The 25,756-nt window shown below is 38.2% G+C and overlaps 1 protein-coding gene across 6 annotated transcripts in view; it reads left to right on the top strand.

Annotated features, from left to right (window-relative positions):
- Nucleotides 1–25,756, top strand: part of LOC138705089 (gamma-taxilin-like) — a 299,903-nt gene that overhangs the window by 265,932 nt on the left and 8,215 nt on the right. For 2 of the 6 annotated variants that reach the window (XR_011333591.1, XR_011333595.1), the window contains one exon: nt 1,823–6,104. The exons of 2 other annotated variants lie outside the window; for them this stretch is intronic. The gene's annotated coding sequence lies outside the window, so the exon portion shown is untranslated. Of the gene's footprint in view, nt 1–1,787; nt 6,105–25,756 lie in introns of those variants that run through there. 2 more of the 6 variants (XR_011333590.1, XR_011333594.1) reach the window with 1 other exon arrangement.

The raw sequence follows: 25,756 nt of genomic DNA, 5'->3' as shown, positions 1-25,756 counted from the left end.
TACCCTTAACCTATAGAAGCAAATTCTGATGTACCTTAAACAAGGTCGTGATATGCTCCTTCTAAATCCCTTCCTGTTCGTCAGTTCGTAATTAGGCCTATCTATTGACCTTGAGTTGAAAGTATCAGACTAAAATAGAAAATAAAGAAATAGTCTATTTCTTAACAATTTTTTTAAATGATAGCTATTTGATACAATTTTTAGATCATGTTTGTACAAAACATAAGTAACATGTTCAATTTAGTAATATTTATTGGGAAATGAAGATAGCTTATATTAAATTTTAATATTTTAGGACACGAATGTGTTCACAGATTTTGTAGTAACCAGGTTTTGGCATGAAACATATGAATGTAGCAATTAGGTTGGTACCAACAGTTCTAAATGGCAATATTGAAAATAATTACAACTTTATTGCGATATTACAGGAGATAAATAAGATGTATGAAATAATTCTGAATTTATACCAATTTGTCGGCCTGGTTGGTGCAGTTGGTATAGCGCTGGCCTTCTATGCCTGAGGTTGCAGGTTCGATCCCGGGCCAGGTCGATGGCATTTAAGTGTGTTTAAATGTGACAGACTCATATCAGTAGATTTACTGGAATGTAAAAAAGTCCTGCGGGACAAAATTCTGGCATACCAGCGACACTGATATAACCTTGGCAGTTGCGAGCGTCATTAAATAAAACATTACATTTTTTATGCCAATTTTGTGAATTCTGAGTTGAAAAAATGAATTTATTACAAGACTATAAACATGTTGTTACAAGGTGCTTCACCATCTATGTGCTTTATTTCTGAACATGTTTTGGAAGTAATGTTAAGGAAAATGTAGTTCATTATTTGAAAATGGATACTATGGTTTTATTCGTAATAATTACTGTCAAATTCCTCCTCCTCACCTACCAACCTAGGGTGACTACATTCACATCGATAAAAAAGAGGGCACAAAGAGTAAAAAAGGAGGACATTGTTCGAAAAAAGAGGACAGAAAATATGTACTTTGATTTAGGCTTAGGTCTATATTATTCTTTAAATTACGTCAATATACAGTACAGGCTTAGGGTTATATCATACTTAAAAGAATGTTAATATCTATTTTATTATGAAATAATTATGATAAAACTTAATAATAATGATGAAAGTCAAGGGAACTATAATTATTAAAGCGGGCAGAAAATATCTATTTGTATTTAGGCTTAGGCCTATATTGTATTTAAAATTATGTCAATATCTATTTTATTATAGCATACTTATGATAAAACAATAATAAAAAATAATTTTACAGTTAGCTACATATAAAAGCCAAGGGAAGTATAATTGTTATCAAAAGGAGGAGAGTTAAGAATATTGGCAAAGAGTATATTCCGTCGATGCTGCTGCCGCCACCTACTGACAAATTACTTGAAAAAAGCGTCAGACAGTTTCATAATATCAGACATACAAGTTACGAAAAGGAAGACATTTCTTGATTTTTTTTAAATCTGCCTGGACCCTGGACAAAGGCCTAAAAAAGGAGGACATGTCCGGATAAAAGAGTACGTCTGGTCACCCTATACCAACCTCAAACCCTGCAGTGTTTAGTACCTCAGAGACTTTGCATTAACAAATATATATATATATATATATATAAGTGCTTTCGCCATTAAGGTTGAACCCAAAGTATAGGCATGTTGCCTTCTTTGACATTGCAGTTCTTTCAATTTTTTCCTGACTTTCCCTAATCTGGATTGTAACAGTAAGTTTTTTGTAATTATTTAGATGTTTCATTGTGTTTTATTTTCAGCAAATGTTTTATTTATTTCTCGCATTATTCTGCAGAGAATATTTTATATGGACTGACCCAAAAGGAGCATTTGAATACCTGGGTGAATCATGGTTTCTTTGGCAGTCTAACCTGGATAGCTCATCTTCTGCTGTTTTTTCTGTGCACAATTTTGTTTGGTCATATTAGTCTTCAAGGTAATAACAATAGCGACTTATTCTATGGAGTAATATCATTTATCTACAATGCATAAGAAAATTTAGAACAAAGCTTTCATAAGTGCCTGTCTCAAGTATAAATATTGTTATGTAAACAATTTCAGAAATATAGGATCAATAATAGATCAAAAGAAGTAGTTTTGACACGTCCTTGTGGAAGAAAAATTTGAATTGATGTCTCAGTTGAAAGTTTCCTAACATCTATCACATGGTTGTGAGCTAGATCCTAAGTCTAATGATATTTTCAGTTGATGCATAATTTACACTGCAGAATGTAAGATACTGGTTCACATAAAATTCCCATGCTGTTCGTGAAATTCCATTCCACGATAAAATAATTGGTGTATGGTGCACCTCAAATGGAAATTACATCACTGGGCCGATTTCGTGTTACAGTAACTGCTGAATGTGACATCGAACAAATTGTATATACTTTTATGCAAATATTACATAAGAAGAAAGACAATATGAATTATTTTTCTAAGATGATTTGATAAGATTCAACAGCTGGGTATGCTGGTACTGCAAGAAGTGTTTGATGATAGACTAATAATTAATACATGAGTGTGACAAACAAGATCACTGAATTTAATGTGGTGTGATTTTTACCTTCTGAGTAAACTGAGAACCAAGTCTATAAATGAAACCACCACATTTTTTAAGACCTTTAAGAAAATATTCGCAGGGAAATTCAAATAATGTCAGAGGAACTCCAGATAAATGGAATATAGGTATGAGATGCTTACTGGGACAGTAAAACTTTCAGCATTGTTAATGAAAGAAAGAATCAAAATGTATGTAGCATATAGCAGTAAAAGTATCACAGTAATGTTAGAATCTGTTCCCAATTCTACAGAGTTACTTGCCAAGCACACAAAACCTGTTCCTCAATGAGAATACATAAAAAATTCTCTGTAAAATCTCTCGTCTACTTATTTTGTTTTGAACTCGTTTCTCATTTTATTTATTTTTATGAAACAGTTCTTCACTTTATACAAGAAGTTATTCTTAAAAAAATGTTGGTTGAAGCTAGATTTTTACTTTGATTTTATGTGTCGTTTCTAATTTATTTAGAAGGTAGCTTGAACTTAGCACTGTTCATATTCTTCATGCAGTGAGAGAAGTTTGTGATACTTTTTATCTTATTGGATCTCAGAATCTCTCTACTCTGCAATTTTAATTAGAAAGTCAGTAGCAAATATCAATTCTTGTAATTAGAGTGATAATGATTGTGTTTTAATTTTTCTTTTGCTGTATTCCGAATGACACAATACATGAACAGTATTGTTTTCAGCTAGAGGTTTGGGAATTTTGGGCCATACAATATTGTTTGTATAATCTGAAGTTGATTAGTGTAATATGTAGCTAGTCGGCAGGGGCGGACGCAGGATTTTTTTTCGGGGAGGGATTTGAGGAAATAGTAAAAATGGAATAATGAGAAATAAGTTTATATACTCACAATTTGTTTCCGAGTCACAAACATTTACAAATTGGCCTGAGTAGCGTAGTCAGTATAGCCTTCTGTGCTCGAAGTTGCGGGTTCTACCCCAACCCAGCTCGATGGCATTTAATTGTGGTTAAATGCGACAGGCCTTACATCAGTTGATTTACTGGCATGTAAAAGAAGTCCTAAGGGAAAAAATTCCGGCACACCGACGACGCTGATATAACCTCGCCAATTGCGAGTGTTGTTAAATAAACCGTAATTTTTTAATTTTAACATTCACAATGACTGCAATACAAAAACAATGACAGAATGACATTTTCAGAAGAAGGCGACGAGGCTTCTTAGACATTTCATCCAGTACTTCATGAGCTTTTACTTCTACATTTTTATGTATATACATCAAGGCCAGTCCATTTAATCTGTCTGCTCCCTTTGTGCTCCTCAAGTAAGTCTTCAAATACCGCAATGTTGAGAACGACCGTTCTGGTGTTGCTGTAGTTACAGGCAACGTGCAGAAAAGTTTCAGCGCCTTGCGAGTGCAGGGAAAAATAATTTCATTGCACCTGTTCAAAGATGATATAAAAACAGTAGGTATTAGGTGAGGATTTTTCTGATCAAGGAAATTTCTTCTCCACATCTTCAATTCATTGAAGACAGACTCTGGTGATGCATCAACATCACTGGGACGCTGATTTACTACAGCCTGAACAGCAGTTTCTAAATCTTCATTTGATGCTCGCACTATGTTTTTAGGCAGAAAAGTTTGTATGGACTTTAGGATTCCCTTATGATTTAAAAACCTGTCCTTGAGCTGACTAATGAAATAGTCTAAGAAGAGAAGGAAAATTACAAGCCTAAAATACTCTTCATGACTCTCTGTCTTGAAGTAAGAACTCTGTGTTTGTCTTCCTGCAGTTCTTGGAATTTAACATTTTAGCAAAGAGAATTTACTTGGAAAACTCTCTAATTCCTATGTACATTCACAAATTAAAATTAATATTATTTTTGTTCCTTGTTTCGTATTTTTCTCAAAATTTCGGGAGGGGATATATCCCTTAATCCCCCCCTTGCATCCGCCCCTGCTAGTCGGCAATGTATGCAATGAAGGGGGAAAGGAACTGGCCATCTTACCCCACTATATCCTGGTTTAGTTGCCTCACTGAGTGGTGCCTTGTTGGTATCACTTGTGAGATTCAGACTTATCTTCGGACAGTTAACTAAACAACAACTAATGGAGAAAGAGAATGGATAAAATATGTATAAGAAGTGCAAAATATTTTCGTAAAACAAGATCAGATTACATACAGAACTTCCACATCTGATTGTACGTGGGGGTGACCTTTAGCCATAAAGGTTGATTTTTATTTTTCGTAAAAATTTAAAAGACACTCCCTAGAATTGTTCCACTTATTGAGAAAATAATTCCCTGAAAAAAAAAAAAAAAAAAAAAAAAAAGGAGGGATTCAGTAATGAGAAGACGTGGTGCATTGAATTGGCTTCTATATTCAACCAGAAGTGAAATATTTATAACTTTTTTGTGTTATTCTTCACCATTAATGCTTCTATTCTTCTTAAAAGTCTTGAAATGAAGTTCATTTCTTCACATCTGTATATTGGTGCCAATATTCGGACACAGTTTACAGAATAAAATGTTTTTTTTTTTTGTACTCTGTCATCAGTTTCACACTCAGTTCTGCTGTATAATTTACAGAATATTTTGCGATATGTAGTCCTTCCTGGAAAAGCTCATTACTTTCCCATTCTGATGGATGTGTTTCCAAGAAGTCAGAATTTATTGAAAACCATTCAAAAAATTTCCTTGAATCTTGAAAAATAAGGTTTTCAATTTCTTTTCCAAAATATTGATTTTAGAATTTTGGTTCAGATGATAAATTTTTTATATTTTCTTCGAAACTTTCTGATCATTTCATAGCATCAGTATTTAGTTTCAACTAAAATGTATTTATTTTACACCAACTTTCCCGAAATTTCTTGAAAATTTGAATAACTGGCCCTTCAAAATAGTTTCAGAGATATGATGCTTACATGGTAAATAGAGAATATCTCTCTCTAATTTCTATTCAAGTACCTAACACACAAGTATTTTGAAAATGACCTGTGTTGGCTGCCATTGTATCAAAATAGAGTGCGTGCACTTTTTCAGTGATTTTCCACTTTTCTAGCAATTGATACATTGCATCAGTTTGGTTTTGTCTACTACCCAAAGCAATTACAGGTATTCCTATCATTCATTGCACTGGAAGTTATGATCACTGAAAGCCTATCTATTTGGTCATTATCCTTACTGATAACAGCCGAAGCGTTTTTTCATCCCAATGAACAGTGATCGAATCTAAGCCAAGTTCATTGAATTTTTTTTAAGAGCTTTGTACTTATTTCACTTCGCGAATGCTTATGTCATCGTGATATAGAACTATGGTTTATAATAACATCACTCAAGTCATGACCTAAAGGCTTCTCTTTTGCAGACAATATTCTCACTTTGCACTTATCAAGTGTTTTGGCGTGATTACTTGTATTTTAGCTCACTTAGTCCCTTGTGAAGCAATGAGATCATTTGTGGATTTAAATCACTAGTTGAGAACCAGGTTCTCCAACTTTAATCGAATCATTTTCTATGAATGAAGGGATTCATTATGCTCTATTCCCTCTGTAAATAAAAGCTGGTGTATATTACTATTTATTCAGTTATTTTAAACAATTTGTGAACACATTAGGTTTAAGTTCATGTTAATATGATATAGACTTAATTATTAGGTAATATTCATTATATGCAACAGTAAGCATAGTGTGCCATAACAACTTTTATTATTTAATTGTTTTAGTTGTGCTATGAATGTAATTATCATTATTGTTAATAAATAATTAATATTGTGCATTATAGCCGATATTCAATTAACAATATTTTAATTTTTAAGAATTTGCAGTAAAAGTTACCTTGCACTGACATTTTACTGAGTCACTGTGATTGCCTGGATTCTTTCTGTTGCTGACATAGGCTACATTTTTCATTAATACGCGATCTGTTCCTACCATTGGGCCTGGTCTTTGGTTTACAAGAAATTTGCGATATTCTTCAATGGTAATCATTTAAAGAGCATCGGCATGTGTAACAAAGAAGAGAATCATCTAGTTTTTCCAGAAATACCTGCTCTCGTTGTTCTTGAAGTTGAGATCTGCATTTAGAACTCTTTTGTAGCACTTTCCACTCTTTATACAATGCCTCCCGGTTTTCGACATTGTGTTGAAAGTTTCTTTTAGGAATTCGTGTTTTCTCCCAAAATACTTCCACTTCTTTCATAGTCAGATGTGCACTAGAACGTAAATTCAGTTTTACTTCATGTATATTATAGAAAATTTTTAAAACCTGACCATTACAAGGCAATTTTGCACCCACTCTTTGTCTCTCATCGTCTCCTAAGAGAAACAACAAATCAGACTTTGTTTTCATTTTCTATTATTTTTCAATCATACATGTTAAATCGTATCAATTTCCATCATCATCTTAGCACTACAACAGTGTAACTACACAATACCAAATACATACAAGTATTTGTCACAATCGGCACTTGGTAGAGTAGGAGTCTCCCACGTGGAGCTATGCAACATGCTTCTCTCCATCTAATCTCATTCATCAAAATAGGCTTTTTTCCGGTCAAGTAAACAGGAAATATCTTAATGTTTTTTTTTTAGATAATTTAATTGTCCCCTCCAATCACACACACCAGCACAAAGAACCCTAAGTCATCAATTCAACTTCTAATAAAACTCGCTATTCGGGAAAAGTGTTCCACTGGCAATCTTCAGAAAAGATGCGCCACAACTTATCTTCGTCAGATCGACTTCAAACTTCACACGATTTTTATTTGTATTATATGTAATAACTTTAAGAGGTGTCCCAAAGAAAATTCGAAAGTTCATATTTAAGGACCACCCTATAATGTATATCTTCAAATGCGTGCAAGAATCAGACTTACCTTTTTCACATCCTCAAATGGGTGCAAGAATTAGACCTACCTTTTGGCATTCATATTGTTTGCATATTTTGGTGCTGGCAATTATTTCGTGACATTTCATTGTGATCTGTCTTTACAGTCATATTGCTGGAATTGTGTATAATGTTATCAAAAGGATTCTGGCATAAGTAAAGCAAAGGAACTGGGATTCGATTCCAAGCAGATCCTTTCAGATTTTAAGTAAAAGTGGATGTTATTTTTCAATTTTGTGGGTTTGCTCTGCCATTGACAGTCCACCATTGTTTCGTTATTGCCATGCCATTGTGTTATTTTTAAATAGTCCTCATAGTTTAAAATTTACATTAAGTGAAAAACTACCATTGCCACTAAATGCAAAGTTTTGTGTTAGTAACATGCTATAGTACTAATCATTCTAGGCACATAGGTTTGATTGCTTGTTAGTGTGAAAGTTCAGGTCAGCTAGTGACAGTTGTTTTGACAGCAAGTTGTGATGGTGAGGGAAGCAAAATAAATGAGAGGCAGAAAAGCAGCGTTTCTTTTGGGAGATCAAGGGGTAATCTCAAAATTTATTTCCATTATGTGTGGTGCTCGCCATGTAAGTGGCTCGAGCACTAGCATGCTGGTCTTCCATCCAAATGGCGGGGTTTGATCCCTGTCCAGGTCGTAATGGAATTTGTGGTGGGCAAAGATGTTGCAGGAGATTTTTCTCACTACACCAACACTCTTCAACTCTCCTTCATGTCATGTCTTCTGCAATAGTTAAAATTAGGCTTGGGTGAAATCTTGGAGATAGTACAGGTTTTCGATGCTGATATAGGATGGACTTGGGCTCTGAGCCCTGGAGCTTATCAGGTACTCATCTGAGGCAGGATGGCCAACCTGTCAGCATGGGATTTACGAATTCCAGCATTCTCCCTGTCCGACTTATACAATTATAGGGTGCACAGTGCATCAAAGCAAGGATCTGCCCTGGATTCAGTCTGAAAAAGTCAGTTCTAGTCAAATGTGTGACACTTCAAAAATATGTTTTCCATACATACATAAGTATGGATGAATTAATATTTCACTCCAAGAATACTCAGAATATTGAACTGTGGTAAGTATGACAACATCTTTACTGTTCATCAATCTGCATGGAGTTGATGAGTAGTTGTTAGTATTACCCATTTGCTAGAACTAATGTGTTTATTGTGTAAGGGGTGTGGTGTAAGAAGGCCATTCCTGAAAGATATGACAGTAACGATAGTGATAAGTGATGACATAACCTCACCTCACCTCACCTCACCTCACCTCACCTCACCTTACCTTACCTTACCTTACCTTACCTTACCTTACCTTACCGTGTCATGGTGGCACTCTTTTAAACTCAAAAGAGAACATAATGAGGGCTGTGTCTATACCACAGTCTATGGGATTTGTTATTTACATAATGTAAAATTAGAAAATATGATGCATTTATTTTAACAATTCTGCACTTCATGAACTATGGCAGATAGATTGTAATTCACTGTGTATTTTAAATTAACTGAGGTTTTATTGCTAATCGAAAAATGCAGAGCATTTTATTCTCTCAGATACTTCTTCAGTAATTTTTCATTACTTGCAGGAAATATAAGCATGGATAGTATTCTTACTTAATATCTGTGGTCACCTGTTCGAACAGCAGATATCAGTAAATCCACAAGCTAGGTACTGGTACTAGATTTGATTGAACTTCACTTTCATTGCAATTGTAAATATATTGAATGAGTTTCATAAGAAATCAGTTGTAATTTTATTTGTTACTCACCAATATTTATGAAGTTAAATTCCTATTTTAATTCTCTTGCTTTGCCTCCACATTATAAATAAAGTAATACACTCACCAGCAAAAAAAGTGAATCACTTTGAAAAATTTTGTTTTCGTTAAAATGTTAAGGGAATATTTAATTTTGTGGTATTCCTCTTTATAAAGAAATGTTTTCATCACTCTCTGGTAAGTGTGTGGTGAATGTTGTCCGAATTGATAGACTCTTAGAGATAATTATTCTTCCTTCCATTAACTTTTATGGTTTTATGACGCTCCTTTTTAAGATGATTCCTCACCCCTAATAAAGCTTTAAAGTTAATGTAAACATCTGATAAAATGTTCTTTGCAAATTTAGAGAAGTTCCATGCCATTTTATTCAGTTTCTGTTCGATCCTTATTGAGTCAAAATGCCTCGAAGTTGAGAAAATGTACGTGTAATCGCCTTAGTTGAAGACAGTCGCAGCCTTCGGTATGCGGCCCGTGCTGCAGGAGCATCTTATGGAAGTGTCCAGCAGGCCGTGGAACGTTATCATGAATGTGGAACATGCGAAAGGAGGCCTGGATCTGGATGTCGATGGATAATGAATGCCAGGGACGACCAATTTCTTGTCCTCCAAATCTTGAGAGACCTAAGAATAACAGCGGTTCAGGCGAGAAATCGTCTAGAGGCCACAAGAAATGCCCGTGTGAGAGAACTGTGAGGCGAAGACTCAGGAGGCTAATCTTACTTGAAGAAGGCCCACTACAGACCCACTATTAACAGGGCAGCATCGGAGAAGACGACTCGAGTTCGCGATGGAGAATCGAAATTGGACCATTAAGGACTGGGGCATGGTGCTTTTTACAGATGAGAGCTTCTTCTATCTGAGGTCTCCAGATGGACGAGAAAGAGTGTGGAGGAGACCTGGAGAGCGATTCTCGCCCTTAACTCGCTCCCAAACGACATCATTTGAAGGAGGCTCTGTGATGGTGTGGGGGGTATAAACATTGAAGCCCATACCGAGCTTGTGATACTTGATGGCAGTTCCCTCACTGCACACCGCTATGTGGAAGAAGTTCAGGGGAATCATGTTGTACCATTACAAAATTTACAGGCCACCTTTCATTTTAATACAAGACAAAGCTCATCTGCACATCACCCATATCATCACACATTACTTACAAGAAGTCGAGATTCAAACTCTGGACTAACCAGCAAGGTGCTCTGACTTAAATCTCATCAAGAACGTGTGGGGGTTATGATTGGGAGAAGACTTCGCTCTCAGAATATCGAGACCCTGGCTGAATTGAGGGCACAACTGGTGGTAGAATGGAACAATCTTCTTCAGGAACCTAGTGGTTATTGTACCTCAACGCCTCCGAGAGATCATTACTGCTAGAGGAGGAAACATCAGATTTTAATGTTTCTAGTAGTTTACTAAAACATTTTTGACAGTGTATATCAGTAGAGTGGTAAAATTGAGTACAGTGAAAGAAATTCAAATGAGTAAAAATAACAATTACAAAAATTGCAAAATGTCATAATAAAGTGAATGTGAGATAAAGTTTGAAAGTGCATTTAGTGTTTTACATGTAAGGAACATGATTAGCATTATCAGTATAATTCATTATTTGGGACACAAGGCTAACATTATATTCAATAAAACAAAATTTTTCAAAGTGATCCACTTTTCTTTATGATAAATTTATTTTAATGATCAATAAATATGATTTATTTATTTTAATTGATTGAACATTAAAATAAATTTATCATATTGAATTAGATTTATCTGAAAACCAAAAATGAATTGTAAAACCACTTTTCTTTGCCGGTGAGTGTAGGTAATTGAAAGTCTCTGCCTAATGTCGGAATATATTACTTTTAATATTACATTTCTAGGCATATAAGTCCACAGATACAAGATTTTGATTTCATTATGGTTCATTGGAATACAATACTTGCTGAAAAGAGGATTCATGTTGACAAGATATATGTCGATAGCAAATTTTTTCGCATATCTCTTCCTAAATTAATACTGTTTCAGCATCTCGAATTTACTCCATTCTGCATTAGATTTTGTTGCTCTGAATTATGTAATATTTAGTATTCCTGGTGTGAAAATGCGACAGATATTGTAACATTGCTTTGTTGTGATCAATCTTCTTGTGCTTTGCTGTGAAATAATTTTGTTGTGAATTATGGTTTAGATTGCTGTCCGTATAGTCAGTGTTACGAACACAGTATACAATTTTCTCTTGTTTTATTTGCAATATATTACGGTATGTAATGCAGGTTGTGGTAACAAGATATCATTTGAAGAGTAAGGGGGAAAAAAACAGGAAATATTAATTTTTATCGATTTTATGGTATATTGATGGCAACTGGGACTGCAGAACTGTCCAATAGCAAAGAGTTTAAATGTGGAAATATCCGTATAAGATAACGTTAAACATTTAGTGCACTGATTGATAACCATGAATGTCACAGATATTAAAACTTGATTTTCTGAATAATGCCATTCTGTGACATTCCCTGTTTTTTTCCTCTTACCCTTCATCTATCCTTTTAGACACAGCGTTTTATAATGTTTTGATATTACATGTATTGTGCAGTAAATATAATAGTGAACATCTGTTAACTTTTCTTTTTATTAAAATGTAGTATCTCAAAACCTATCAAAGATGATAATATATATAGGCTACATATACGTGCTATGCATTTAGGTATGATGTTTTTGGTATAGATTACAGAGTCAAAATGTATTAATGGAATTATATGAAAAAATTGTACGAGAGTTTATCAATAATTATTATTCACAAGTCAATCAAATTGTAATATTAATAATAATAATAATAATAATAATAATAATAATAATAATAATAATAATAATAATAGTGCATGATACACAACATGCATCATAGTTTATTAATGTAGAGAAAACTTACCGTCCACACTGTGAAAATTGAATAAATTAACTTTTGAATTATTATATTTTCTTTTTTTGGGCATGAATATGATAAATACATAATTTTGTTCTTGTTATTCCGTTCCTATCTTCAGTCCTATTCACATTGACTATTCAATAACCAAAGAGAAAATGACTAAACATAAAAAAAAAACAAAGTTGTTGACTATGTATAAAGGTCCCAAATTGTGGGGAAGGGGGAAAGGGTGTGACTGTGTTGATGACACGGCCGTGGGTTTTATGTGACTACGTCTAGTTTAAACTGAGATGAAATCTTTCGTTTGGCACCTAAATCAGCAAACTACAACATCGAAGTCGTAAAATAACTAATACTGCCCGAAAATTTTTGCCCATTCCCAAAATGACCACGAGTTGCTCAGTTCCGCATTTGCACCTCGCTCATGCGCAGCTCCAACTGAAGGTAATGATCGCATCGTAGTCGTATATTCTATCGAACGAGACCACATTTATTTCAGTCGTATTATTAGTCAGCGTATTATTAGTTATAGTGTCGGAATTGATCACTCTGCAAATGTTACACCAACATTTTCATCCTGATACCCCATGTGTTGGTCTGATTTTAAAGACGTATTCGCATTAAAAAATTGAGATATCTGAACGAAATACAGGGAGAAGTTGTAGAAAATGGGACATTTGATATTATATCCACAAAATAAAAGTTGAAATGAAGTTAACTAGTTTACTAATTATTTTGGCTATGTAGGTATTAGTACACGCTAATAGTATTTTAAACACTCTGCTCCAATTCTTTTCCCTATTCGATGTGGTTAGTGGATGATTGATGAATGAGACAAACAGGACACTTCTCTGAACTTGGAGCAAGATACATCGTTGAAAACACCAGAATAAACTTCATGTGTCGAATTGGAACCAGTTTCTTTCATCAGCTCACAGCAAATTCATCAGGGAGAAGATTTGTTCTATGGAGGTTGCTGCCAGCGGCGTAATGTTAGGGGCCTGCAGGGTCTGCATTTAAGGGGCCTGCAAACACCACGCAAAAAAAGAAAGTAAAAAAAAAGCCCAATTAATTGCAGCCTGCATGGAACTGGTCAGATCATTATTCACGCCGGTTTCATAGAATCGGACTATGTTGTTGAATCCAGCACAGCTTTAAACAATGCTTGCCCTGTGCTCTTGCCGACAGCCGTGTCGGTTTTAGTCCACGTGGATTAGACAAGTAGGTGTAATTTAATAATGGAAGCAGCTTATTGGTTGCAATATTGAAATTGAGGCGAGTGATTGGAGTGGCGACATAAGAAATTGAAAACAATAATACAATTAAATTTCAAAGACTTGCCGAATGTTATGCATGAGGCCGCTCAAAGACCTGCCGAATGTTAACCATGAGAGCGCGGCGATAATACGTATTAACGTAGTCTTTGAAATTTAATTGTATTATTGTTTTCAATTTCTTATGTCGCCACTCCAATCACTCGCCTCAATTTCAATATTGCAACCAATAAGCTGCTTCCATTATTAAATTACACCTACTTGTCTAATCCACGTGGACTAAAACCGAGGTTGCAATGTCTTGTGCTGAGGACGAACATTAAGGTATGTGTTATTGTTAAAGAGTTATTATTAAGAGTTAAGAATGTCAACGTACTCGTATATGAAATAATAATAATAACACTAGCCAACAGTGAAAATGTAACTGCGATGAAATGTTTGTGAACTATATCGACCATCTGATAACAAAAACGACAATAAAAAACTAGAATTTGTTCTCGTTTCCAAGTTAAAGGAGGGTGCATTTAATTATATTTAATTATAACACTGGCCAATATATATATGTTTCCTGCACTTCATGAGTCAATTCTTACTAATGATGGGTTGAGAAAAACAAATACGACAATGAAAATTTTTTCTTAGCTCTAGTTTCTGTGATACACAATAGGTGGAAGTATTTCAGTTAACGGATTAAGAGAAAACGATACATTTTAATTACATATGCCTGGCCTGCAGAACTCTTAAGTAGGGGAAATATGACGTCAGCCTCACTCCACTTCTATTGGGGATGATCGACTTCTGCGTAGAGTTACTTACATTCTCTGGACGTCAAAGGTCTATCAGTGGCGGCATGTAATTTTCAAAAAGGATTGTAATAAATTCATTGTATTTATAATGCGTTATCTCGTTTCAAGGTTTACAATTATGCTAGATTTCCTGTTGGTAGTTTCTTTGAGATTTCTTTGCACCTAACCTGTTTTAGATTTCCGAAAACTTTCCTCCTATCATCACCTACGGAAACATAAATTGATAGCATTTAAGTAATGAACCTTGAAAGTCACTATTAATTTCAATTCAAAATGAACACTAGTGACGTTCTTAAATTTACAGTATATAAATAACACCGTTCTCCATGGATTTTGTTGTTTTGAAATAAATGAGCGTTTCTGAATCACAATTTAACACTGATTGCAAAAATGAAATCCGTTTTCGCGTACCACGTCAGAATTTTTTACAATTCCAAATTTTTTGCTTTCAATATTTTTCGTAATATAGTAATATTACAGTGCACTTGTAATTTTAGAAAGGCACGACAGCTTATGATTTAAACTTTATTACTTAAAATGTGAAATATATATTTTATTATGTTTATATTTGATAGGCCTATTTATTAAAATCTACTAACTATATCCGCCCTTGGGGGATGTACAAAATTGTGTCCTCCTCCTTAAAATGAACCGAGGTTAAGACATCCATTGTTTATTCTTGGAGATTTTTATCTGTCTGTACCCAACGATATCTAAGATGAAATGTTTAGTGTCTCAGGTCAAAAAAAAAATATGAAAAAAAATATTTAATCTTAGAGATTGCTATTAAAACTGACAATGAATTAGAGAAATGACAGAGTGTCCCCATATATATATATATATATATATATATATATATATATATATTTATTTATTTATTTATGGAAGTGCAATCCAGCTTATGAGGCTACAGATTTCCTTACCGAGATAATTAACCTATCCCCTTTTAGAAGTTTTTTTTTTTTAAATTAGAGGTTCAGTTTTGTGTTGTTGGTTGTTGTGTAAAAGTGAAGTGTGTGAATTCTCATCTTTCTGCTAGAGTACAACATAATAGTGTTGTTTCATAGAAATGTCGAAACGTGGTTGTGTAAATGATCTAAATTTGTTTTGCTATATATGTGGGTCAGTCGGACCTCGGTAGAGTTAAGACCTGTTTTCTACCTGCTACGGGACAATGGGTTGTGACCTGGGTACGTACAGAGCGAGGATTGGAATGTGGGCTGCGAGAGGACGAGGAAAGGTAAGCCAAGGGCTGGCAAGTGGACAGAAGAAGCAACAGAAGGTGAATATTTACTTCGCCATAGTAATCGCCACAATGTTGGTAATAGGAGGCGTGGAGCTGAATCCAGGACCTATAAACGACACCGAGAAGACCAGCATTAAAGGTAGAAGCTGCAAGAAGAACCTAAGGGTAGGTGTTTTGTGCAACGGCTGCGAGGTATGGTTTCACCTGGGATGCTAGAAAATCAAGAGGGTGTACAGAGACTGCAGGACAAACAGCACGAAGAACGAACTGGACACACTTCAGGACGAGAACAAGACATTGCGTGAGAAACTGGAGCGGGCAGAACAACGAGTGAAGGACCTGGAAGAAGAAAATGTACGACTACGACAGAGGAAGGAAAAAGGAAGTGCGGAGTGCATCGTCATAGGGGACTCGATGGTTAGATATGTGGCAGAAGAAAATCCGGAACTGGAAGTGGAATGCTACCCGGGAATACGAGTCGACAAAATGAAAGACGTAATTGAGCAGCGCGAGAGAGGAGAACCTACGAAAATGATTCTACATGTGGAACGAACGATTTGAGAAGAGGGAGCGTGGACTACATCATGGCGGACTTATATGATCTGGTGTCATGTACGAAGAAACGGTACCCGACGGCGGACATCATCATCAGCGGGATCGTCAGGCGTCGCGACATCAACTGGAGGAAGGTGGGACGGGAAAACAAGGCGTTCGAGTGGGTTGCGGAGCAGCTGGGAACACGGTACGTGGACGGCAAATCGTGGCTGGACGACAGATTTCGGGTGGGACGGCGGCGATGGGAGCTCTCTTCGCTAGGGTGGCGGCAACAAGAGAGGTGAGGAGTCAGCAATGAAGATGGGACAACGCGGAGCCGAACAGCGAACAGATGTGGACCAATCTTTTAAGGTTGCTACAGGTTAACTGCAGAAGTGTAGTAAATAAAATAACTGAATTTTGGAATTTAGTCGATATCTACAATCCGGAGATAATTATAGGTACGGAGTCATGGCTTCACAGTAATATATACGATGCAGAAATATGCAGGAATTACTATAGGATTTACAGAAGAGATAGAGATGACAGAGGGGGAGGAGTATTTGTTTGTATTAAAACAGGTATAGACAGCAGCTTGTTATGGTCACATGCAGAAGCAGAAATTTTAGCGGTACAAATCAATAATAAATACAATGGTGAAAAGTGGGATATAATAGTATGCTATAAGCCTCCGAACGAAACAAACTTATTTACTTTCAGTAAGTTACAAGAAAAGATTTCCTCAATATCGTTAGAACGGAAGGTCGTGTTAGCAGGGGATTTAAATCTACCTGCAGTGAACTGGAATGGTCAGGTAGAGACAAACACCCTTTCACAAACCTTTGTTAATTACCTGGTATGGGAACAAGGATTTACACAAGTAACAAATGAACCTACAAGAAACAATAACCTTTTAGATGTCTTCTTGATACGACCCTAGGATAGTTTTCATTCTTCACAAGTATTACCTGGAATCAGTGATCATAACAGTGTTCAACTCGAGCTAAACTGGCTTCAGACAAATGTCCGAATAGACATCACTAGGAAAATATGGCAGTATAACAAAGCAGACATAAACGGTTTGCAAGGTTACCTTATAGATCAACATAACAAATTCTTAAACGAGGGCAAAACATGGATCAAGTATGGGAAAATTTTAAACTAATATTAACCGAGGCCACCTCCACATACATGCTAACAAAATAGTAAAAAGTAATTCAGACCCGGAATATTATACAAAATATGTCAGACAACTTAAGAAAAAGGCTAGGCGAGCGTACAACAAAAGGAATGTCAGCTTACAAAATTACCAGAAATTCAAGGACCTTACGAAACAGTTAGAAAGAGAAAAGAAAAAGGCAGAAGCGAACTATCTGCAAAATTTATTGAAAGAAAGTGAAAATAACTGGGGTAGGTTTTATAATTTACATGCGCAGAAGAAGGGGAAATCGGGAATCAATACCAGTTTTGAGAGACACTAGTGACCAAATAATTACAGGGGACAAACAAAAAGCAGACTTACTAAACTCAAAATTTATTTATATTTTCAATAAAAAGGAAAGAGAGATTACAATCGATGAAAGTGAATGCACAGAGATGTTCGGAACAGAATAAAGAGACTACAAAACCGAAAATCGCGCGCTCCACACAATATTCCACAGAAATTATAAAGTTAGGAGGTGAAGCCATGATCCCGTACTTAATGCGAATTTTTAATATATCAATAAATAATTGTAGTATCCCAGACGACTGGAAATCGGCTATCATAATCCCCATATATAAAGCAGGAGACAAATGCGATGCGAACAATTACAGACCCATCAGTCACACATCAGTTATCTGCAACATAATGGAACATCTAATTGGGTATATTCGCAACATTTTAGAAAATAACGAATGGCTGAACAAAAATCAACACGGCTTCAGACCAGGATACTCTTGTGAAAGTCAAATCACATCCTTAATACAAGATTTATCCGATCAAGTTGATGGGGGGGGGGGGGGAGAATAGACGGAGTTGTGATCGATTTCGCTAAAGCTTTGGACGTAGTGCCTCACGAAAAACTTTTAGAGAAACTAAGCAGGCTCCCAGTAGATAATCGAGTAGTAAGATGGATAAATAAATTCTTAGAGAACAGAACCCAAAAGGTCAGACTAGGAAAAGAAATATCGGAACTAGGAAATGTAACATCAGGCATGCCTCAAGGGACGGACCTTTCACCTCTGTTGTATCTTATATATATATATATATATATATATATATATATATATATAAACGCTATAAATAAAAATACTACGTCTCAGATAAAGTTATTCGCGGACGACTGTATAATATTGTAACTTTTTATACAAAAACAATAATGTAATTTTATTCTCACACCAATAATAATCACTTTCTACAATTTAATTCTATACACTCCCGTCAACAATGGGATTTCCACTCCACACAGTAACACAGCATTCGCTATTGCACTCCACAGACGCCAATGACAATTTACTTGGATTATTGAGAATAACAATGAACTGTTAATCTTAACTAATGTTCACAAAGCACTATTTACAAATCAGGACTGTCAGTTCTGAGTTCGTTTGCCTTGGCTAATTCCCCTCACTGCAGCGGTCGCTATCTCTCCTCTCCTCTCCTCTCTACGCCACAGCACATGCCCCAGGAAGCAGATACGCGCGCAACTTCAGCGCCGAACTACGGCCGACCTTGCCATCTTCTGCCGGTCGTGAGATCGAATCTCACGTGGCTGTCACATTGCTCCCTCCTTAGGGCTGGCCGTCCCGGACAGTCCCTTGGTAGGCCGCTAGTTGCTCCAGATGCACCACCATCATCTTTCCTCGGGTTGTCGCTGGATGCGGTACACCACGTCGTTGATCCGGGTCACCATGCGGTATGGTCCATCCCAGGCACGCTACAGCTTCGGTGATTTTTCTTTGGTCCTGGTAGGTCGATACAGCCATACCAGGTCGCCCTCATGGAATCCTGCAGAGTTGGCTAATCTGTCGTATCGCACTTTCATCCTGTCGCAGGCCATCTTGAGGTGCTCTCTAGCCAGTTGGTGGACTCCATTCAACTTCTCGGTTAGTTCTGCCACGTAGTCAGTCGCTGGCTGGTCGGCGCTGGGTGGCGTGCCAAACAGCAGATCACAGGGCAGGCGCAGCTTTCTCCCGAAGACCATGTTTGCCGGTGTCATCCCTGTTGTATCGTGGACCGAAGCTCTGTAGGCCAAGAGGAACAGTGGAACTCTGGCATCCCAGTCTCGCTGATGGTTGGACACTACCTTCCGCAGGTGCTCCTCTACGGTTTCCATGTAGCGTTCCACCATGCCGTCGGACTGTGGGTGGATTGGAGTGGTCCTGGTTTTATGCATCCCCAGGCGCTCGAACAATTCTCCCATCAGGTTGGATTCGAAGTTGCGCTCCTGATCACTATGTAATTCCCGGCGAACCCCGAATCGGCAGATGAAGTTGTCAAGCAGCGCGTCGGCCACCGTCGAAGCCTCTTGGTTGGGAATCGCATACACCTTTGGCCATTTTGTGAAGTAATCCATGGCGACTAGCAGGTAGCGGTTCCCTCGATCCGTAACCGGGAACGGTCCAGCAACGTCGATGGCGATTATCTCAAAAGGAGCTTCCACGTTATACTGCTGCATGGCTCTCCTGCTGCGTGTTTTTCGTCCGCGACTGGCTGCACATGTGTCGCATCTTCGGCACCATTGTTCCGTGTCGGTTCTCTGATGCAGCCAATAGAACCTCTGCCTTAACTTGTCCAGCGTCTTGTTGGCTCCCAGGTGGCCTCCAGTCACTCCAGCATGAGTCTCCTCCAGCACTTCCTTCACCTTGCTCCTGGCAAGACAAGTTGTTTGCGGGTCCTTCCATCGGCCGACTCCCAAATCCTCTTCAGGATACCGTCCCTGACAGTGAAGGTTTCCCACTGGGCCCAGTAGCTCTTGTAAGTGGTGCTACGGTTGCCGATATCGGCCCATACTGGTCTCTGGCCGGACTCCACATCACGCAGTACCTGTCCAATGTTTGGGTCCTCCAGCTACTCCCCCCTTATGGCGGCGTTATCCCATCCTGGGCTCGGCTTGGCGGCGATTGTCCGGATTGCTTGGGCGCCATCTCGTTCTTCTACTCTCAGGCAGTGTCTGCAGCCATCCGGGCACGGGCGTCGTGATAGGGCACCAGCGCACAGTGGGGCCAAACCCACTTATTCTTGGCAAAAAAGATTTTATTGTCTCAATGTCATTTACATAGTAAGAAAAGTAGTTTTTGGTCTTTGTAAAGCTATTTTATCAACGAAAATTGCGATTTCAAATCACAAAGCAGAAAATTAGGACGTAATTACAAAAAGCTAACATCGGGACTCTTCAGCCTCGTTCGCACTGTCAGTGTCGTCGCTGCTGTCTTGTACTGCAGAACGAACATCCGGTGCCCGAAGCATGTCCAGGACCTCCTTGTCAAATTGCGTGGCTTTTTTTTCTGCATCTTCCTGAGAGAAATAATAATCGGATCCGAGGATATCACCAGCACGTTGAGGACATCTTCATTTGTTTTTGTTCGGGACACCTTCCGGGAGAAATCTTCTCTGTACTTTTTAAATCCCTTGTTTCTAGCCTCTTGGGCTTCCTCACTTAGTTGACCAATGGGAACTATAGCGTGACGGATAATTTCTGGACCATGGATTAGGATTTTATGAATTGTTGGAGGCATGACGTATTTCCGTACAAAGACCTGGGCTGTCTCGAACGCATACGCGCGAAACTTTTCCACATCTATTTCATGGCCACGAGAGATCACTTTCAAAATTATATTGAATCTTTTGATGATTTCAATGTCAACACCAGTGATGCTTGCAGATAATGCCGGATTCTCAAAAAATCACCTTGATGTATTCTCATCATTTGTATTGCCGAAGCCTGGTTTTGGCTTGTCTGCTAGCAATCCCATATCTTTTTTAAATCTGTCTTGAATGGTTTTCTTTGTGTTTGAGACAACATTATTCTGCTCGATGCCCCGAGCTTGCCATTTCTCAAGGGGAAGTTTATATGCAAGATGGCGCAAACACTCAAAGAACCTAATGCGTGCTTGAAGCACGGATAAGCCGAAGCTGAGTCTAGATGTATCGACTATCTCCGTAGTCAGCACTTTCTCCAGATTGTTGAAGTCTTTAGAGGTGCTTCGTTGGTGGACTACAACATCTTTTGTAAGCTTCTTGATATTTCGAAGGTAGCATTGGTGATGTTGCTGCCACATCTTTTACAATTTTTTAGGCTTTCACTTTGCCAGAAGAGCGCAAGCTCATTTAAGCGGCAAAGGAGAGCTCATCACTTGAATATGTGGCTCGCAAGTTTTCTGTTTTCTGTCTTTTTGTCCTATCAGATGATTCATGGAAACTCTTCGTAGGTGTAGCCATACATTTTCTAGTAGCGTCCCTATCGTAGTTTCGAAACCTCACTGATGAGTCTAACCAGTCCTTGTTCTTCTCTAAAAATATTTCTTCTATCCTATGAGCTTGCTGCCATCTCTTCTTAAAATTGGACACGAAAAATGAAATTTGCTTGTAGAGAGCCATAAGATATTCGTCTGTGCATTTTGTCTTCATCCGGACGAAGTCTTTCATAACCGTAACTTGCTCCTGTAATTTTACACGTCCTGTATCATAAAGTTCTCTTCTAGTTATAAAAACACCATCGTTGCAACCCGATCCTGCAAAGAAGAAAATGTATACGAATGCTTTGGGTGTTTAGGTCAAGCGTACTTGGCTATCTAATTTTTAGAAGCTGTCAATTTTTTAACCGCTGCTGTTCCAAAATGAGCAAATATGAGCAGGGTTTGTTTCCATTTACGGCAAGTATAATGTGTAAAATAAACATAAATGTCAAGATGCAGAACATGATATGTCCTGATATACACTAAAACCTTAAAAAAACGTACCCTTTTTTCACATTTTCGGTTCATTTCTTTATAGTCCCATAAACCACTACTAAACCCACAAAACCTATATGTAATTGCATTAAAATATTCTTACCTGATGGTAAAGATATCATGTTAAGCCACACTTCGTAGTTCCACCAGCACACGACAATATGGCGCATTTAACTACTTCCCGTGCACGAGCTTCCCTCTCACTGACTCAGCTAGGCTCAGGTTCTGACATTCGTCGTGACGTCAGCTGCACCCCAGTGACCTTGTCACTATCAAAAACGTATAGTTCATGGATTTATCTATCGTTAGAATATAAAATATTGCTACTTTTGTAAGATTCGTTTTTTGTTTTTTTGCCAAGAATAACGCTGTTTGGCCCCACTGTGCAGCGTTGGAATTTTTTTTTCCCTTGTCGGTGTTCAGAGGTGAAGTTTTACTCTTGCAGACGAACCCAACGGGCGGTCTGCTTCTCCAGATTCTTGAAACCTAATAGCCAGGTGAGTGCAGAATGGTCTGTCCTCAGATGGAATTCCTGGCCATACAGATATTTGAAAATGCTTCAGGGCTTCTACAATGGTAAGAAGTTCTATACGTGTCACACAGTAGTTTCCGCGTTGATAGTGTTCGGCTGAAGTAGGCAATCACCCTCTCTTGCTCGTCCTGTTCCTGAGAGAGTACTCCGCCGATGCCTACGTTGCTAGCGTCCGTGACGAATGTGAACTTCCTTCCAGGGATGGGGTATCCCAGTACAGGAGCAGTGCAGAGCGCCTCTTTCAGTGACTGGAAGGATGGCTCCGCCTCGTCCGTCCACTGGAATTGTCGTTTCTCCTCGGTCAGCTGGGTTAGAGGCTTAGCGATGTTGGCGTACCCAGCTACGAATCTTCTTAATAAGTGCAGAGGCCGAGAAAGCGGCGCAGCTCCTGCTTGTCCCTCGGTCTCGGCGATCCTTTGAAGGCTTGTAGCTTCTCCGGGTCCGTGGCCACTCCGTTTTTCCCTACTACGTGCCCCAAGTAGCTGACCTTCTGGAACAGATGACATTTCTTCGGGTTCAACTAAAGCCTGGCGTGTCGCAGTCTCTCGAACACTTTCCTCAGGTTCGACAGCTGTTCGCGAAAATCTTGACGGACACGATGACGTCATCAAGGTACAGCAAACAGGTGTCGTATGTCAGGCCTCTCATTACGGACTCCATTAGTCTCTGGAATGTAGCCGGGGCGTTGCAGAGGCCGAGCGGCATAACGGTGAACTGCCATAGTCCCTCACCTGTAGAGAATGCCGTTTTCTCCTTGTCCTCCGGATGTAGCGCCACCTGCCAGTATCCTGACTTGAGATCCAACGTCGAGAACTATTCTGCTCCGGCCTGGGTGTCCAAGGTGTCGTCAATTCGTGGATGAAAGCAGTCCTCCTTGGTGACGTCATTCAGTCTTCTGTGGTCCACGCATAAACGCAGGTCCCCATTCTTCTTCTTTACCAGCACCACAGGTGATGACCAAGGGCTGTCGGATTCCTCGATGACCCCTCTTGCTTTCATGCCCTTCAGTTGGCTGTCAATCTCCCTCTGTTTAGCTCAACGAGCTAGAAGGAGAATATAGAGTGGCGATCGCGCCGCCATCTTTGAAACTTTTGTACCTATGTCCGCCATGTATTAACTAGTCAAGAAGTGGGCGTGGTTCCTATAGCATAATACAGAAAGTGACTGTATAGAACATGTTGTAACTCACGAATCTTATTTTATATCGCATTAACCTATATATTCCATTTTACTTACACTTCTTTATTTTAACAGCTGTCAGAAAACTCATGCAGCAACAATTTATTCCATTCACCTTACGTTAACATCGAATCTTAAAGATGTGGATACAAGTGGGCATGGTTCCTATAGGACGAGGCTGAAAGAGAATGTTTAGAATATTGCATCTTGTTAATATTATTTTATATTGCAATAACTCACATATCCCATTTTTACCAGTGGGAAGGAAAAGCCACGCAATATTTTCTTCTACACATCTCATACTGACATTGAAGTTTTTAGATGTGGAACATGTACAGAAGTGGGCGTGATTTCTATAGGATGAAATGGAAAGGATAGTCCAGGATAGTTGCATCTTATGAATCTTATTTTATATTGCAATAACTCGTATATCTCATTTTTACTAACACTTTATTTTTAATAGTCGTCAGTAAACCCATGCAGATACATTTTATCTTTTAGATGTGGAACTAGAGTTATACTATTTTTTGGCGAGATGAGATGAGGCCGAGGATTCGCCATAGATTACCTGACATTTGCCATACGGTTAGGGAAAACCTCTGAAATAACCCAACCAGATAATCAGCCCAAGCACAGCTCCAGATCACCAGACAAGTGAGTCTGCCGACTGAGCTATGTTGATGGCTCTACAAAAATATACAATGCATAGCAAACAGCTGAACTATACAAAAACATACAATGTACAGCAAGCAGATTAATTCAGTTTGAAAGCATAAACAATTCAACCAGTTGAGCTATACAAAAATATAGAATTCACAGCAAACCGATTAATTAAACTTAAATCATTAACAATTCAATCAACTAAGATATAGCGGTACAAAAATAGATAATAAATATGAAGGAGATTACTATTCAGTTTACAAGCATAAAAAATCCATGAGGTAAACTAAAAAATAAATGGAATACACAGCAAGCTACAATTGAGGGGCCCAGTGGAAAAGGAGCCCATGACATATTCCTGTTGATTTTTACATGCTTTCAGTGGAAGACACGTAAGCTCCAGTTTCATCGGACAGACATAGACTGCTTGAAGTCGTATTCATGTCAGTATGTTTTACAATCCTGGATTCTCGTGGTGTTCTATTGAATTTTCCCCTGCCACAGAAGAGAAAGCTTCTTCGAAACTTCGCTGCTTTGGTGGAGGCCTAGAAGTCTCTTTTGTTTTCAAATGAGCTGGAAACTTGAAAATAGTTGGTATTGCATTGGGCAACAAACATCTCCTCTCGTTCACAAAATACATGTATTTGTATCGAAATGTGCAGAACACAAAACACTATGTACTTTTGGAAACCATTTGTCTCTCTTCATTTGTGAAACCCACTGCTTAGTCAACAAATAATTTTTCTGTGGGAATCTGTAAAAACAATGAACATGTTACAGAATCTGTTAATTTATAATAACAGTTATAACTGTTATTATATGAATAGTAATACCAAATTATGGCAGACTACTTACCTGAAATATGAAATATTCTTTGTTTGGTCGCTTCGGTTGCTACAGTTGTAAGACGAGCACACAAGAGGTATCTTAATAGAGAACTTAAAAATCTCCACGTGCTTATACGCCTACTCCTGCTACAGCGAGATACTAGTTAAAACATGGCGGCCGGTAGTTCAAGCTAGTACCTCAAAGAGCGCTGATACAGACGTGAACGCCACTCTATATTCTCCTTCTAGCTCGTTGGTTTAGCTAGAGGGATGCGTCGAGGAGGTTGCCCGATTGGGCGAGTATTTCCGGTGTCGATGCGGTGCTGAACTTTCTCCGTTCTCCCGTAGTCGTTTTCAGACAGACTGAACACGTCTTGAAATTCTGTCAGTAGACCGTGGATTTTTCTTTCTCCTTTGCTTAAATTCTCCGCCAATTCTCTAGCCGACTCTTTCAGTGATGGGTCTAGATCTAGACGTGATCGGTGATATTTGTTATCTGCCAGAGACGTCACAGACACCACCGGCTCGACGCTACCTAGTACAGTTCCACTAGGCCCCTCCTTGTCCCGATTGGTGACATTCAGGACCCTCACCGGTACCACCTTCTGGTTCGGGAGTAGGGAT

This window comes from Periplaneta americana, chromosome 8 (genome assembly GCF_040183065.1).
Source record: "Periplaneta americana isolate PAMFEO1 chromosome 8, P.americana_PAMFEO1_priV1, whole genome shotgun sequence".
Lineage (NCBI taxonomy): Eukaryota > Metazoa > Arthropoda > Insecta > Blattodea > Blattidae > Periplaneta > Periplaneta americana.
Note: the sequence above shows the minus strand (reverse complement) of the source record. Positions and strands in the feature narration are given on the sequence as shown.